Source organism: Stenella coeruleoalba, assembly GCF_951394435.1.
Source record: "Stenella coeruleoalba genome assembly, chromosome: 7".
Classification (NCBI taxonomy): domain Eukaryota; kingdom Metazoa; phylum Chordata; class Mammalia; order Artiodactyla; family Delphinidae; genus Stenella; species Stenella coeruleoalba.
Genome location: NC_137153.1, coordinates 433,107 through 446,204, shown reverse-complemented (window position 1 = coordinate 446,204; position 13,098 = coordinate 433,107).

The window sequence follows — 13,098 nt, the reverse complement described above, 5'->3', positions numbered from 1 at the left end:
TGAGGGTACGGCAACGCTTTAGGGGGAGCGTGCGTGTGAGGGCGCGTGTTAGTGTTAGCGTACGGGTTAGGATTAGGGGACGGGTGAGGGTCAGGCTTCGGGGAAGGGTTAGGGTTAGGGTTCGGGCTAGGGTTAGGGTTAGGGTACGGGGACGGTTTAGGGTCCAGGTGAGGGTACGGCAACGCTTTAGGGGGAGCGTGCGTGTGAGGACGCGGGTTAGTGTTAGCGTACGGGTTAGGATTAGGGGACGGGTGAGGGTCAGGCTTCGGGGAAGGGTTAGGGTTAGGGTTCGGGCTAGGGTTAGGGTTAGGGGACGGGGACGGTTTAGGGTCCAAGTGAGGGTACGGCAACGCTTTAGGGGGAGCGTGCGTGTGAGGGCGCGCGTTAGTGTTAGCGTGCGGCTTAGGATTAGGGGACGGGTGAGGGTCAGGCTTCGGGGAAGGGTTAGGGTTAGGGTTCGGGCTAGGGTTAGGGTTAGGGGACGGGGACGGTTTAGGGTCCAGGTGAGGGTACGGCAACGCTTTAGGGGGAGCGTGCGTGTGAGGGCGCGGGTTAGTGTTAGCGTACGGGTTAGGATTAGGGGACGGGTGAGGGTCAGGCTTCTGGGAAGGGTTAGGGTTAGGGTTCGGGCTAGGGTTAGGGTTAGGGGACGGGGACGGTTTAGGGTCCAGGTGAGGGTACGGCAACGCTTTAGGGGGAGCGTGCATGTGAGGGCGCGGGTTAGTGTTAGCGTACGGGTTAGGATTAGGGGACGGGTGAGGGTCAGGCTTCGGGGAAGGGTTAGGGTTAGGGTTCGGGCTAGGGTTAGGGTTAGGGGACGGGGACGGTTTAGGGTCCAAGTGAGGGTACGGCAACGCTTTAGGGGGAGCGTGCGTGTGAGGGCGCGCGTTAGTGTTAGCGTGCGGCTTAGGATTAGGGGACGGGTGAGGGTCAGGCTTCGGGGAAGGGTTAGGGTTAGGGTTCGGGCTAGGGTTAGGGTTAGGGGACGGGGACGGTTTAGGGTCCAGGTGAGGGTACGGCAACGCTTTAGGGGGAGCGTGCGTGTGAGGGCACGGGTTAGTGTTAGCGTACGGGTTAGGATTAGGGGACGGGTGAGGGTCAGGCTTCTGGGAAGGGTTAGGGTTAGGGTTCGGGCTAGGGTTAGGGTTAGGGGACGGGGACGGTTTAGGGTCCAGGTGAGGGTACGGCAACGTTTTAGGGGGAGCGTGCGTGTGAGGGCGCGGGTTAGTGTTAGCGTACGGCTTAGGATTAGGGGACGGGTGAGGGTCAGGCTTCGGGGAAGGGTTAGGGTTAGGGTTTGGGCTAGGGTTAGGGTTAGGGGACGGGGACGGTTTAGGGTCCAGGTGAGGGTACGGCAACGCTTTAGGGAGAGCGTGCGTGTGAGGGCGCGGGTTAGTGTTAGCGTACGGGTTAGGATTAGGGGACGGGTGAGGGTCAGGCTTCGGGGAAGGGTTAGGGTTAGGGTTCGGGCTAGGGTTAGGGTTAGGGGACGGGGACGGTTTAGGGTCCAGGTGAGGGTACGGCAACGCTTTAGGGGGAGCGTGCGTGTGAGGGCGCGGGTTAGTGTTAGCGTACGGGTTAGGATTAGGGGACGGGTGAGGGTCAGGCTTCGGGGAAGGGTTAGGGTTAGGGTTCGGGCTAGGGTTAGGGTTAGGGGACGGGGACTGTTTCGGGTCCAGGTGAGGGTACGGCAACGTTTTAGGGGGTGCGTGCGTGTGAGGGCGCGGGTTAATGATAGCGTACGGGTTAGGATTAGGGGACGGGTGAGGGTCAGGCTTCGGGGAAGGGTTAGGGTTAGGGTTCGGGCTAGGGTTAGTGTTAGGGGACGGGGACGGTTTAGGGTCCAGGTGAGGGTACGGCAACGCTTTAGGGGGAGCGTGCGTGTGAGGCCACGGGTTAGTGTTAGCGTACGGGTTAGGATTAGGGGACGGGTGAGGGTCAGGCTTCTGGGAAGGGTTAGGGTTAGGGTTCGGGCTAGGGTTAGGGTTAGGGGACGGGGACGGTTTAGGGTCCAGGTGAGGGTACGGCAACGTTTTAGGGGGAGCGTGCGTGTGAGGGCGCGGGTTAGTGTTAGCGTACGGGTTAGGATTAGGGGACGGGTGAGGGTCAGGCTTCGGGGAAGGGTTAGGGTTAGGGTTCGGGCTAGGGTTAGGGTTAGGGGATGGGGACGGTTTAGGGTCCAGGTGAGGGTACGGCAACGCTTTAGGGGGAGCGTGCGTGTGAGGGCGCGTGTTAGTGTTAGCGTACGGGTTAGGATTAGGGGACGGGTGAGGGTCAGGCTTCGGGGAAGGGTTAGGGTTAGGGTTCGGGCTAGGGTTAGGGTTAGGGGACGGGGACGGTTTAGGGTCCAGGTGAGGGTACGGCAACGTTTTAGGGGGAGCGTGCGTGTGAGGGCGCGGGTTAGTGTTAGCGTACGGGTTAGGATTAGGGGACGGGTGAGGGTCAGGCTTCGGGGAAGGGTTAGGGTTAGGGTTCGGGCTAGGGTTAGGGTTAGGGGATGGGGAAGGTTTAGGGTCCAGGTGAGGGTACGGCAACGCTTTAGGGGGAGCGTGCGTGTGAGGGCGCGGGTTAGTGTTAGCGTACGGCTTAGGAGTAGGGGACGGGTGAGGGTCAGGCTTCGGGGAAGGTTTAGGGTTAGGGTTCGGGCTAGGGTAGGGGTTAAGGGACGGGGACGGTTTAGGGTCCAGGTGAGGGTACGGCAACGCTTTAGGGGGAGCGTACGTGTGAGGGCACGGGTTACTGTTAGCGTACGGGTTAGGATTAGGGGACGGGTGAGGGTCAGGCTTCGGGGAAGGGTTAGGGTTAGGGTTCGGGCTAGGGTTAGGGTTAGGGGACGGGGACGGTTTAGGGTCCAGGTGAGGGTACGGCAACGCTTTAGGGGGAGCGTACGTGTGAGTGCGCGGGTTACTGTTAGCGTACGGGTTAGGATTAGGGGACGGGTGAGGGTCAGGCTTCGGGGAAGGGTTAGGGTTAGGGTTCGGGCTAGGGTTAGGGTTAGGGGACGGGGACGGTTTCGGGTCCAGGTGAGGGTACGGCAACGCTTTAGGGGGAGCGTGCGTGTGAGGGCGCGGGTTAGTGTTAGAGTACGGGTTAGGATTAGGGGATGGGTGAGGGTCAGGCTTCGGGGAAGGGTTAGGGTTAGGGTTCCGGCTAGGGTTAGGGTTAGGGGACGGTTACGGTTTAGGGTTCAGGTGAGGGTACGGCAACGCTTTAGGGGGAGCGTGCGTGTGAGGGCACGGGTTAGTGTTAGCGTACGGGTTAGGATTAGGGGACGGGTGAGGGTCAGGCTTCGGGGAAGGGTTAGGGTTAGGGTTCGGGCTAGGGTTAGGGTTAGGGGACGGGGACGGTTTCGGGTCCAGGTGAGGGTACGGCAACGCTTTAGGGGGAGCGTGCGTGTGAGGGCGCGGGTTAGTGTTAGCGTACGGGTTAGGATTAGGGGACGGGTGAGGGTCAGGCTTCGGGGAAGGGTTAGGGTTAGGGTTCGGGCTAGGGTTAGGGTTAGGGGACGGGGACGGTTTAGGGTCCAGGTGAGGGTACGGCAACGCTTTAGGGGGAGCGTGCGTGTGAGGGCGCGGGTTAGTGTTAGCGTACGGGTTAGGATTAGGGGACGGGTGAGGGTCAGGCTTCGGGGAAGGGTTAGGGTTAGGGTTCGGGCTAGGGTTAGGGTTAGGGGACGGGGACGGTTTAGGGTCCAGGTGAGGGTACGGCAACGCTTTAGGGGGAGCGTGCGTGTGAGGGCGCGGGTTAGTGTTAGCGTACGGTTTAGGATTAGGGGACGGGTGAGGGTCAGGCTTCGGGGAAGGGTTAGGGTTAGGGTTCGGGCTAGGGTTAGGGTTAGGGGACGGGGACGGTTTAGGGTCCAGGAGAGGGTACGGCAATGTTTTAGGGGGAGCGTGCGTGTGAGGGCGCGGGTTAATGTTAGCGTACGGGTTAGGATTAGGGGATGGGTGAGGATCAGGCTTCGGGGAAGGGTTAGGGTTAGGGTTCGGGCTAGGGTTAGGGTTAGGGGACGGGGACGGTTTAGGGTCCAGGTGAGGGTACGGCAACGCTTTAGGGGGAGTGTGCGTGTGAGGGCGCGGGTTAGTGTTAGCGTACGGGTTAGGATTAGGGGACGGGTGAGGGTCAGGCTTTGGGGAAGGGTTAGGGTTAGGGTTCGGGCTAGGGTTAGGGTTAGGGGACGGGGACGGTTTAGGGTCCAGGTGAGGGTACGGCAACGCTTTAGGGGGAGCGTGCATGTGAGGGCGCGGGTTAGTGTTAGCGTACGGGTTAGGATTAGGGGACGGGTGAGGGTCAGGCTTCGGGGAAGGGTTAGGGTTAGGGTTCGGGCTAGGGTTAGGGTTAGGGGATGGGGACGGTTTAGAGTCCAGGTGAGGGTACGGCAACGCTTTAGGGGGAGCGTGCGTGTGAGGGCGCGGGTTAGTGTTAGCGTACGGGTTAGGATTAGGGGACGGGTGAGGTTCAGGCTTCGGGGAAGGGTTAGGGTTAGGGTTCGGTCTAGGGTTAGGGTTAGGGGACGGGGACGGTTTAGGGTCCAGGTGAGGGTACGGCAACGCTTTAGGGGGAGCGTGCGTGTGAGGGCGCGGGTTAGTGTTAGCGTACGGGTTAGGATTAGGGGACGGGTGAGGGTCAGGCTTCGGGGAAGGGTTAGGGTTAGGGTTCGGGCTAGGGTTAGGGTTAGGGGACGGGGAAGGTTTAGGGTCCAGGTGAGGGTACGGCAACGCTTTAGGGGGAGCGTGCGTGTGAGGGCGCGGGTTAGTGTTAGCGTACGGGTTAGGATTAGGGGATGGGTGAGGGTCAGGCTTCGGGGAAGGGTTAGGGTTAGGGTTCGGGCTACGGTTAGGGTTAGGGGACGGGGACGGTTTAGGGTCCAGGTGAGGGTACGGCAACGCTTTAGGGGGAGCGTGCGTGTGAGGGCGCGGGTTAGTGTTAGCGTACGGTTTAGGATTAGGGGACGGGTGAGGGTCAGGCTTCGGGGAAGGGTTAGGGTTAGGGTTCGGGCTAGGGTTAGGGTTAGGGGACGGGGACGGTTTAGGGTCCAGGTGAGGGTACGGCAACGCTTTAGGGGGAGCGTGCGTGTGAGGGCGCGAGTTAGTGTTAGCGTACGGTTTACGATTAGGGGATGGGTGAGGGTCAGGCTTCGGGGAAGGGTTAGGGTTAGGGTTCGGGCTAGGGTAAGGGTTAAGGGACGGGGACGGTTTCGGGTCCAGGTGAGGGTACGGCAACGCTTTAGGGGGAGCGTGCGTGTGAGGGCGCGGGTTAGTGTTAGCGTACGGGTTAGGATTATGGTACGGGTGAGGGTCAGGCTTCGGGGAAGTGTTAGGGTTATGGTTCGGGCTAGGGTTAGGTTTAGGGGACGGGGACGGTTTAGGGTCCAGGTGAGGGTACGGCAACGCTTTAGGGGGAGCGTGCGTGTGAGGGCGCGGGTTAGTGTTAGCGTACGTGTTAGGATTAGGGGACGGGTGAGTGTCAGGCTTCGGGGAAGGGTTAGGGTTAGGGTTCGGGCTAGGGTTAGGGTTAGGGGACGGGGACGGTTTAGGGTCCAGGTGAGGGTACGGCAACGCTTTAGGGGGAGCGTGCGTGTGAGGGCGCGGGTTAGTATTAGCGTACGGTTTACGATTAGGGGATGGGTGAGGGTCAGGCTTCGGGGAAGGGTTAGGGTTAGGGTTCGGGCTAGGGTAAGGGTTAAGGGACGGGGACGGTTTCGGGTCCAGGTGAGGGTACGGCAACGCTTTAGGGGGAGCGTGCGTGTGAGGGCGCGGGTTAGTGTTAGCGTACGGGTTAGGATTATGGTACGGGTGAGGGTCAGGCTTCGGGGAAGTGTTAGGGTTATGGTTCGGGCTAGGGTTAGGTTTAGGGGACGGGGACGGTTTAGGGTCCAGGTGAGGGTACGGCAACGCTTTAGGGGGAGCGTGCGTGTGAGGGCGCGGGTTAGTGTTAGCGTACGTGTTAGGATTAGGGGACGGGTGAGTGTCAGGCTTCGGGGAAGGGTTAGGGTTAGGGTTCGGGCTAGGGTTAGGGTTAGGGGACGGGGACGGTTTAGGGTCCAGGTGAGGGTACGGCAACGCTTTAGGGGGAGCGTGCGTGTGAGGGCGCGGGTTAGTGTTAGCGTACGGGTTAGGATTAGGGGACGGGTGAGGGTCAGGCTTCGGGGAAGGGTTAGGGTTAGGGTTCGGGCTAGGGTTAGGGTTAGGGGACGGGGACGGTTTAGGGTCCAGGTGAGGGTACGGCAACGCTTTAGGGGGAGCGTGCGTGTGAGGGCGCGGGTTAGTGTTAGCGTACGGGTTAGGATTAGGGGACGGGTGAGGGTCAGGCTTCGGGGAAGGGTTAGGGTTAGGGTTCGGGCTAGGGTTAGGGTTAGGGGACGGGGACGGTTTAGGGTCCAGGTGAGGGTACGGCAACGCTTTAGGGGGAGCGTGCGTGTGAGGGCGCGGGTTAGTGTTAGCATACGGGTTAGGATTAGGGGACGGGTGAGGGTCAGGCTTCGGGGAAGGGTTAGGGTTAGGGTTCGGGCTAGGGTTAGGGTTAGGGGACGGGGACGGTTTCGGGTCCAGGTGAGGGTACGGCAACGCTTTAGGGGGAGCGTGCGTGTGAGGGCGCGGGTTAGTGTTAGCGTACGGGTTAGGATTAGGGGACGGGTGAGGGTCAGGCTTCGGGGAAGGGTTAGGGTTAGGTTTCGGGCTAGGGTTAGAGTTAGGGGACGGGGACGGTTTAGGGTCCAGGTGAGGGTACGGCAACTCTTTAGGGGGAGCGTGCATGTGAGGGCGCGGGTTAGTGTTAGCGTACGGGTTAGGATTAGGGGACGGGTGAGGGTCCGGCTTCGGGGAAGTGTTAGGGTTAGGGTTCGGGCTAGGGTTAGGGTTAGGGGACGGGGACGGTTTAGGGTCCAGGTGAGGGTACGGCAACGCTTTAGGGGGAGCGTGCGTGTGAGGGCGCGGGTTAGTGTTAGCGTACGGGTTAGGATTAGGGGACGGGTGAGGTTCAGGCTTCGGGGAAGGGTTAGGGTTAGGGTTCGGGCTAGGGTTAGGGTTAGGGGACGGGGACGGTTTAGGGTCCAGGTGAGGGTACGGCAACGCTTTAGGGGGAGCGTGCGTGTGAGGGCGCGGGTTAGTGTTAGCGTACGGGTTAGGATTAGGGGACGGGTGAGGGTCAGGCTTCGGGGAAGGGTTAGGGTTAGGGTTCGGGCTAGGGTTAGGGTTAGGGGACGGGGACGGTTTAGGGTCCAGGTGAGGGTACGGCAACGCTTTAGGGGGAGCGTGCGTGTGAGGGCGCGGGTTAGTGTTAGCGTACGGGTTAGGATTAGGGGACGGGTGAGGGTCAGGCTTCGGGGAAGGGTTAGGGTTAGGGTTCGGGCTAGGGTTAGGGTTAGGGGACGGGGACGGTTTAGGGTCCAGGTGAGGGTACGGCAACGCTTTAGGGGGAGCGTGCGTGTGAGGGCGCGGGTTAGTGTTAGCGTACGGCTTAGGATTAGGGGACGGGAGAGGGTCAGGCTTCGGGGAAGGGTTAGGGTTAGTGTTCGGGCTAGGGTTAGGGTTAGGGGACGGGGACGGTTTAGGGTCCAGGTGAGGGTACGGCAACGCTTTAGGGGGAGCGTGCGTGTGAGGGCGCGGGTTAGTGTTAGCGTACGGGTTAGGATTAGGGGACGGGTGAGGGTCAGGCTTCGGGGAAGTGTTAGGGTTAGGGTTCGGGCTAGGGTTAGGGTTAGGGGACGGGGACGGTTTAGGGTCCAGGTGAGGGTACGGCAACGCTTTAGGGGGAGCGTGCGTGTGAGGGCGCGGGTTAGTGTTCGCGTACGGGTTAGGATTAGGGGACGGGTGAGGGTCAGGCTTCGGGGAAGGGTTAGGGTTAGGGTTCGGGCTAGGGTTAGGGTTAGGGGACGGGGACGGTTTAGGGTCCAGGTGAGGGTACGGCAACGCTTTAGGGGGAGCGTCCATGTGAGGGTGCGGGTTAGTGTTAGCGTACGGGTTAGGATTAGGGGACGGGTGAGGGTCAGGCTTCGGGGAAGGGTTAGGGTTAGGGTTCGGGCTAGGGTTAGGGTTAGGGGACGGGGACGGTTTCGGGTCCAGGTGAGGGTACGGCAACGCTTTAGGGGGAGCGTGCGTGTGAGGGCGCGGGTTAGTGTTAGCGTACGGGTTAGGATTAGGGGACGGGTGAGGGTCAGGCTTCGGGGAAGGGTTAGGGTTAGGGTTCGGGCTAGGGTTAGAGTTAGGGGACGGGGACGGTTTAGGGTCCAGGTGAGGGTATGGCAACGCTTTAGGGGGAGCGTGCATGTGAGGGCGCGGGTTAGTGTTAGCGTACGGGTTAGGATTAGGGGACGGGTGAGGGTCCGGCTTCGGGGAAGGGTTAGGGTTAGGGTTCGGGCTAGGGTTAGGGTTAGGGGACGGGGACGGTTTAGGGTCCAGGTGAGGGTACGGCAACGCTTTAGGGGCAGCGTGCGTGTGAGGGCGCGGGTTAGTGTTAGCGTACGGGTTAGGATTAGGGGACGGGTGAGGTTCAGGCTTCGGGGAAGTGTTAGGGTTAGGGTTCGGGCTAGGGTTAGGGTTAGGGGACGGGGACGGTTTAGGGTCCAGGTGAGGGTACAGCAACGCTTTAGGGGGAGCGTGCGTGTGAGGGCGCGGGTTAGTGTTCGCGTACGGGTTAGGATTAGGGGACGGGTGAGGGTCAGGCTTCGGGGAAGGGTTAGGGTTAGGGTTCGGGCTAGGGTTAGGGTTAGGGGACGGGGACGGTTTCGGGTCCAGGTGAGGGTACGGCAACGCTTTAGGGGGAGCGTGCGTGTGAGGGCGCGGGTTAGTGTTAGCGTACGGGTTAGGATTAGGGGACGGGTGAGGGTCAGGCTTCGGGGAAGGGTTAGGGTTAGGGTTCGGGCTAGGGTTAGAGTTAGGGGACGGGGACGGTTTAGGGTCCAGGTGAGGGTACGGCAACGCTTTAGGGGGAGCGTGCATGTGAGGGCGCGGGTTAGTGTTAGCGTACGGGTTAGGATTAGGGAACGGGTGAGGGTCCGGCTCGGGGAAGGGTTAGGGTTAGGGTTCGGGCTAGGGTTAGGGTTAGGGGACGGGGACGGTTTAGGGTCCAGGTGAGGGTACGGCAACGCTTTAGGGGGAGCGTGCGTGTGAGGGCGCGGGTTAGTGTTAGCGTACGGGTTAGGATTAGGGGACGGGTGAGGGTCAGGCTTCGGGGAAGGTTTATGGTTAGGGTTCGGGCTAGGGTTAGGGTTAGGGGACGGGGACGGTTTAGGGTCCAGGTGAGGGTACGGCAACGCTTTAGGGGGAGCGTGCGTGTGAGGGCGCGGGTTAGTGTTAGCGTACGGGTTAGGATTAGGGGACGGGTGAGGGTCAGGCTTCGGGGAAGGGTTAGGGTTAGGGTTCGGGCTAGGGTTAGGGTTAGGGGACAGGGTCGGTTTAGGGTCCAGGTGAGGGTACGGCAACGCTTTAGGGGGAGCGTGCGTGTGAGGGCGCGGGTTAGTGTTAGCGTACGGGTTAGGATTAGGGGACGGGTGAGGGTCAGGCTTCGGGGAGGTTTAGGGTTAGGGTTCGGGCTAGGGTTAGGGTTAGGGGACGGGGACGGTTTAGGGTCCAGGTGAGGGTACGGCAACGCTTTAGGGGGAGCGTGCGTGTGAGGGCGCGGGTTATTGTTAGCGTACGGGTTAGGATTAGGGGACGGGTGAGGGTCAGGCTTCGGGGAAGGGTTAGGGTTAGGGTTCGGGCTAGGGTTAGGGTTAGGGGACGGGGACGGTTTAGGGTCCAGGTGAGGGTATGGCAACGCTTTAGGGGGAGCGTGCGTGTGAGGGCGCGGGTTAGTGTTAGCGTACGGCTTAGGATTAGGGGACGGGAGAGGGTCAGGCTTCGGGGAAGGGTTAGGGTTAGGGTTCGGGCTAGGGTTAGGGTTAGGGGACGGGGACGGTTTAGGGTCCAGGTGAGGGTACGGCAACGCTTTAGGGGGAGCGTGCGTGTGAGGGCGCGGGTTAGGGTTAGCGTACGGGTTAGGATTAGGGGACGGGTGAGGGTCAGGCTTCAGGGAAGGGTTAGGGTTAGGGTTCGGGCTAGGGTTAGGGTTAGGGGACGGGGACGGTTTAGGGTCCAGGTGAGGGTACGGCAACGCTTTAGGGGGAGCGTGCGTGTGAGGGCGCGGGTTAGTGTTAGCGTACGGTTTAGGAGTAGGGGACGGGTGAGGGTCAGGCTTCGGGGAAGGGTTAGGGTTAGGGTTCGGGCTAGGGTTAGGGTTAGGGGACGGGGACGGTTTAGGGTCCAGGTGAGGGTACGGCAACGCTTTAGGGGGAACGTGCGTGTGAGGGCGTGGGTTAGTGTTAGCGTACGGGTTAGGATTAGGGGACGGGTGAGGGTCAGGCTTCGGGGAAGGGTTAGGGTTAGGGTTCGGGCTAGGGTTAGGGTTAGGGGACGGGGACGGTAGAGGGTCCAGGTGAGGGTACGGCAATGCTTTAGGGGGAGCGTGCGTGTGAGGGCGCGGGTTAGTGTTAGCGTACGGGTTAGGATTAGGGGACGGGTGAGGGTCAGGCTTCGGGGAAGGGTTAGGGTTAGGGTTCGGGCTAGGGTTAGGGTTAGGGGATGGGGACGGTTTAGGGTCCAGGTGAGGGTACGGCAACGCTTTAGGGGGAGCGTGCGTGTGAGGGCGCGGGTTAGTGTTAGCGTACGGGTTAGGATTAGGGGACGGGTGAGGGTCAGGCTTCGGGGAAGGGTTAGGGTTAGGGTTCGGGCTAGGGTTAGGGTTAGGGGACGGGGACGGTTTAGGGTTCAGGTGAGGGTACGGCAATGCTTTAGGTGTAGCGTGCGTGTGAGAGCGCGGGTTAGTGTTAGCGTACGGCTTAGGATTAGGGGACGGGTGAGGGTCAGGCTTCGGGGAAGGGTTAGGGTTAGGGTTCGGGCTACGGTTAGGGTTAGGGGACGGGGAAGGTTTAGGGTCCAGGTGAGGGTACGGCAACGCTTTAGGGGGAGCGTGCGTGTGAGGGCGCGGGTTAGTGTTAGCGTACGGGTTAGGATTAGGGGACGGGTGAGGGTCAGGCTTCGGGGAAGGGTTAGGGTTAGGGTTCGGGCTAGGGTTAGGGTTAGGGGACGGGGACGGTTTCGGGTCCAGGTGAGGGTACGGCAACGCTTTAGGGGGAGCGTGCATGTGAGGGCGCGGGTTAGTGTTAGCGTACGGGTTAGGATTAGGGGACGGGTGAGGGTCAGGCTTCGGGGAAGGGTTAGGGTTAGGGTTCGGGCTAGGGTTAGGGTTAGGGGACGGTTACGGTTTAGGGTTCAGGTGAGGGTACGGCAACGCTTTAGGGGGAGCGTGCGTGTGAGGGCGCGGGTTAGTGTTAGCGTACGGCTTAGGATTAGGGGACGGGTGAGGGTCAGGCTTCGGGGAAGGGTTAGGGTTAGGGTTCGGGCTACGGTTAGGGTTAGGGGACGGGGAAGGTTTAGGGTCCAGGTGAGGGTACGGCAACGCTTTAGGGGGAGCGTGCGTGTGAGGGCGCGGGTTAGTGTTAGCGTACGGGTTAGGATTAGGGGACGGGTGAGGGTCAGGCTTCGGGGAAGGGTTAGGGTTAGGGTTCGGGCTAGGGTTAGGGTTAGGGTACGGGGACGGTTTAGGGTCCAGGAGAGGGTACGGCAACGCTTTAGGGGGAGCGTGCATGTGAGGGTGCGCGTTAGTGTTAGCGTACGGGTTAGGATTAGGGGACGGGTGAGGGTCCGGCTTCGGGGAAGGGTTAGGGTTAGGGTTCGGGCTAGGGTTAGGGTTAGGGGACGGGGACGGTTTAGGGTCCAAGTGAGGGTACGGCAACGCTTTAGGGGGAGCGTGCGTGTGAGGGCGCGGGTTAGTGTTAGCGTGCGGCTTAGGATTAGGGGATGGGTGAGGGTCAGGCTTCGGGGAAGGGTTAGGGTTAGGGTTCGGGCTAGGGTTAGGGTTAGGGGACGGGGACGGTTTAGGGTCCAGGTGAGGGTACGGCAACGCTTTAGGGGGAGCGTGCGTGTGAGGGCGCGGGTTAGTGTTAGCGTACGGCTTAGGATTAGGGGACGGGTGAGGGTCAGGCTTCGGGGAAGGGTTAGGGTTAGGGTTTGGGCTAGGGTTAGGGTTAGGGGACGGGGACGGTTTAGGGTCCAGGTGAGGGTACGGCAACGCTTTAGGGGGAGCGTGTGTGTGAGGGCGCGGGTTAGTGTTAGCGTACGGGTTAGGATTAGGGGACGGGTGAGGGTCAGGCTTCGGGGAAGGGTTAGGGTTAGGGTTCGGGCTAGGGTTAGGGTTAGGGGACGGGGACGGTTTAGGGTCCAGGTGAGGGTACGGCAACGCTTTAGGGGGAGCGTGCGTGTGAGGGCGCGGGTTAGTGTTAGCGTACGGTTAGGATTAGGGGACGGGTGAGGGTCAGGCTTCGGGGAAGGGTTAGGGTTAGGGTTCGGGCTAGGGTTAGGGTTAGGGGACGGGGACGGTTTCGGGTTCAGGTGAGGGTACGGCAACGTTTTAGGGGGAGCGTGCGTGTGAGGGCGCGGGTTAGTGATAGCGTACGGGTTAGGATTAGGGGACGGGTGAGGGTCAGGCTTCGGGGAAGGGTTAGGGTTAGGGTTCGGGCTAGGGTTAGGGTTAGGGTACGGGGACGGTTTAGGGTCCAGGTGAGGGTACGGCAACGCTTTAGGGGGAGCGTGCGTGTGAGGGCGCGGGTTAGTGTTAGCGTACGGTTAGGATTAGGGGACGGGTGAGGGTCAGGCTTCGGGGAAGGGTTAGGGTTAGTGTTCGGGCTAGGGTTAGGGTTAGGGTACGGGGACGGTTTAGGGTCCAGGTGAGGGTACGGCAACGCTTTAGGGGGAGCGTGCGTGAGAGGGCGCGGGTTAGTGTTAGCGTACGGGTTAGGATTAGGGGACGGGTGAGGGTCAGGCTTCGGGGAAGGGTTAGGGTTAGGGTTCGGGCTAGGGTTAGGGTTAGGGGACGGGGACGGTTTAGGGTCCAGGTGAGGGTACGGCAACGCTTTAGAGGGAGCGTGCGTGTGAGGGCGCGGGTTAGTGTTAGCGTACGGGTTAGGATTAGGGGACGGGTGAGGGTCAGGCTTCGGGGAAGGGTTAGGGTTAGGGTTCGGGCTAGGGTTAGGGTTAGGGGACGGGGACGGTTTCGGGTCCA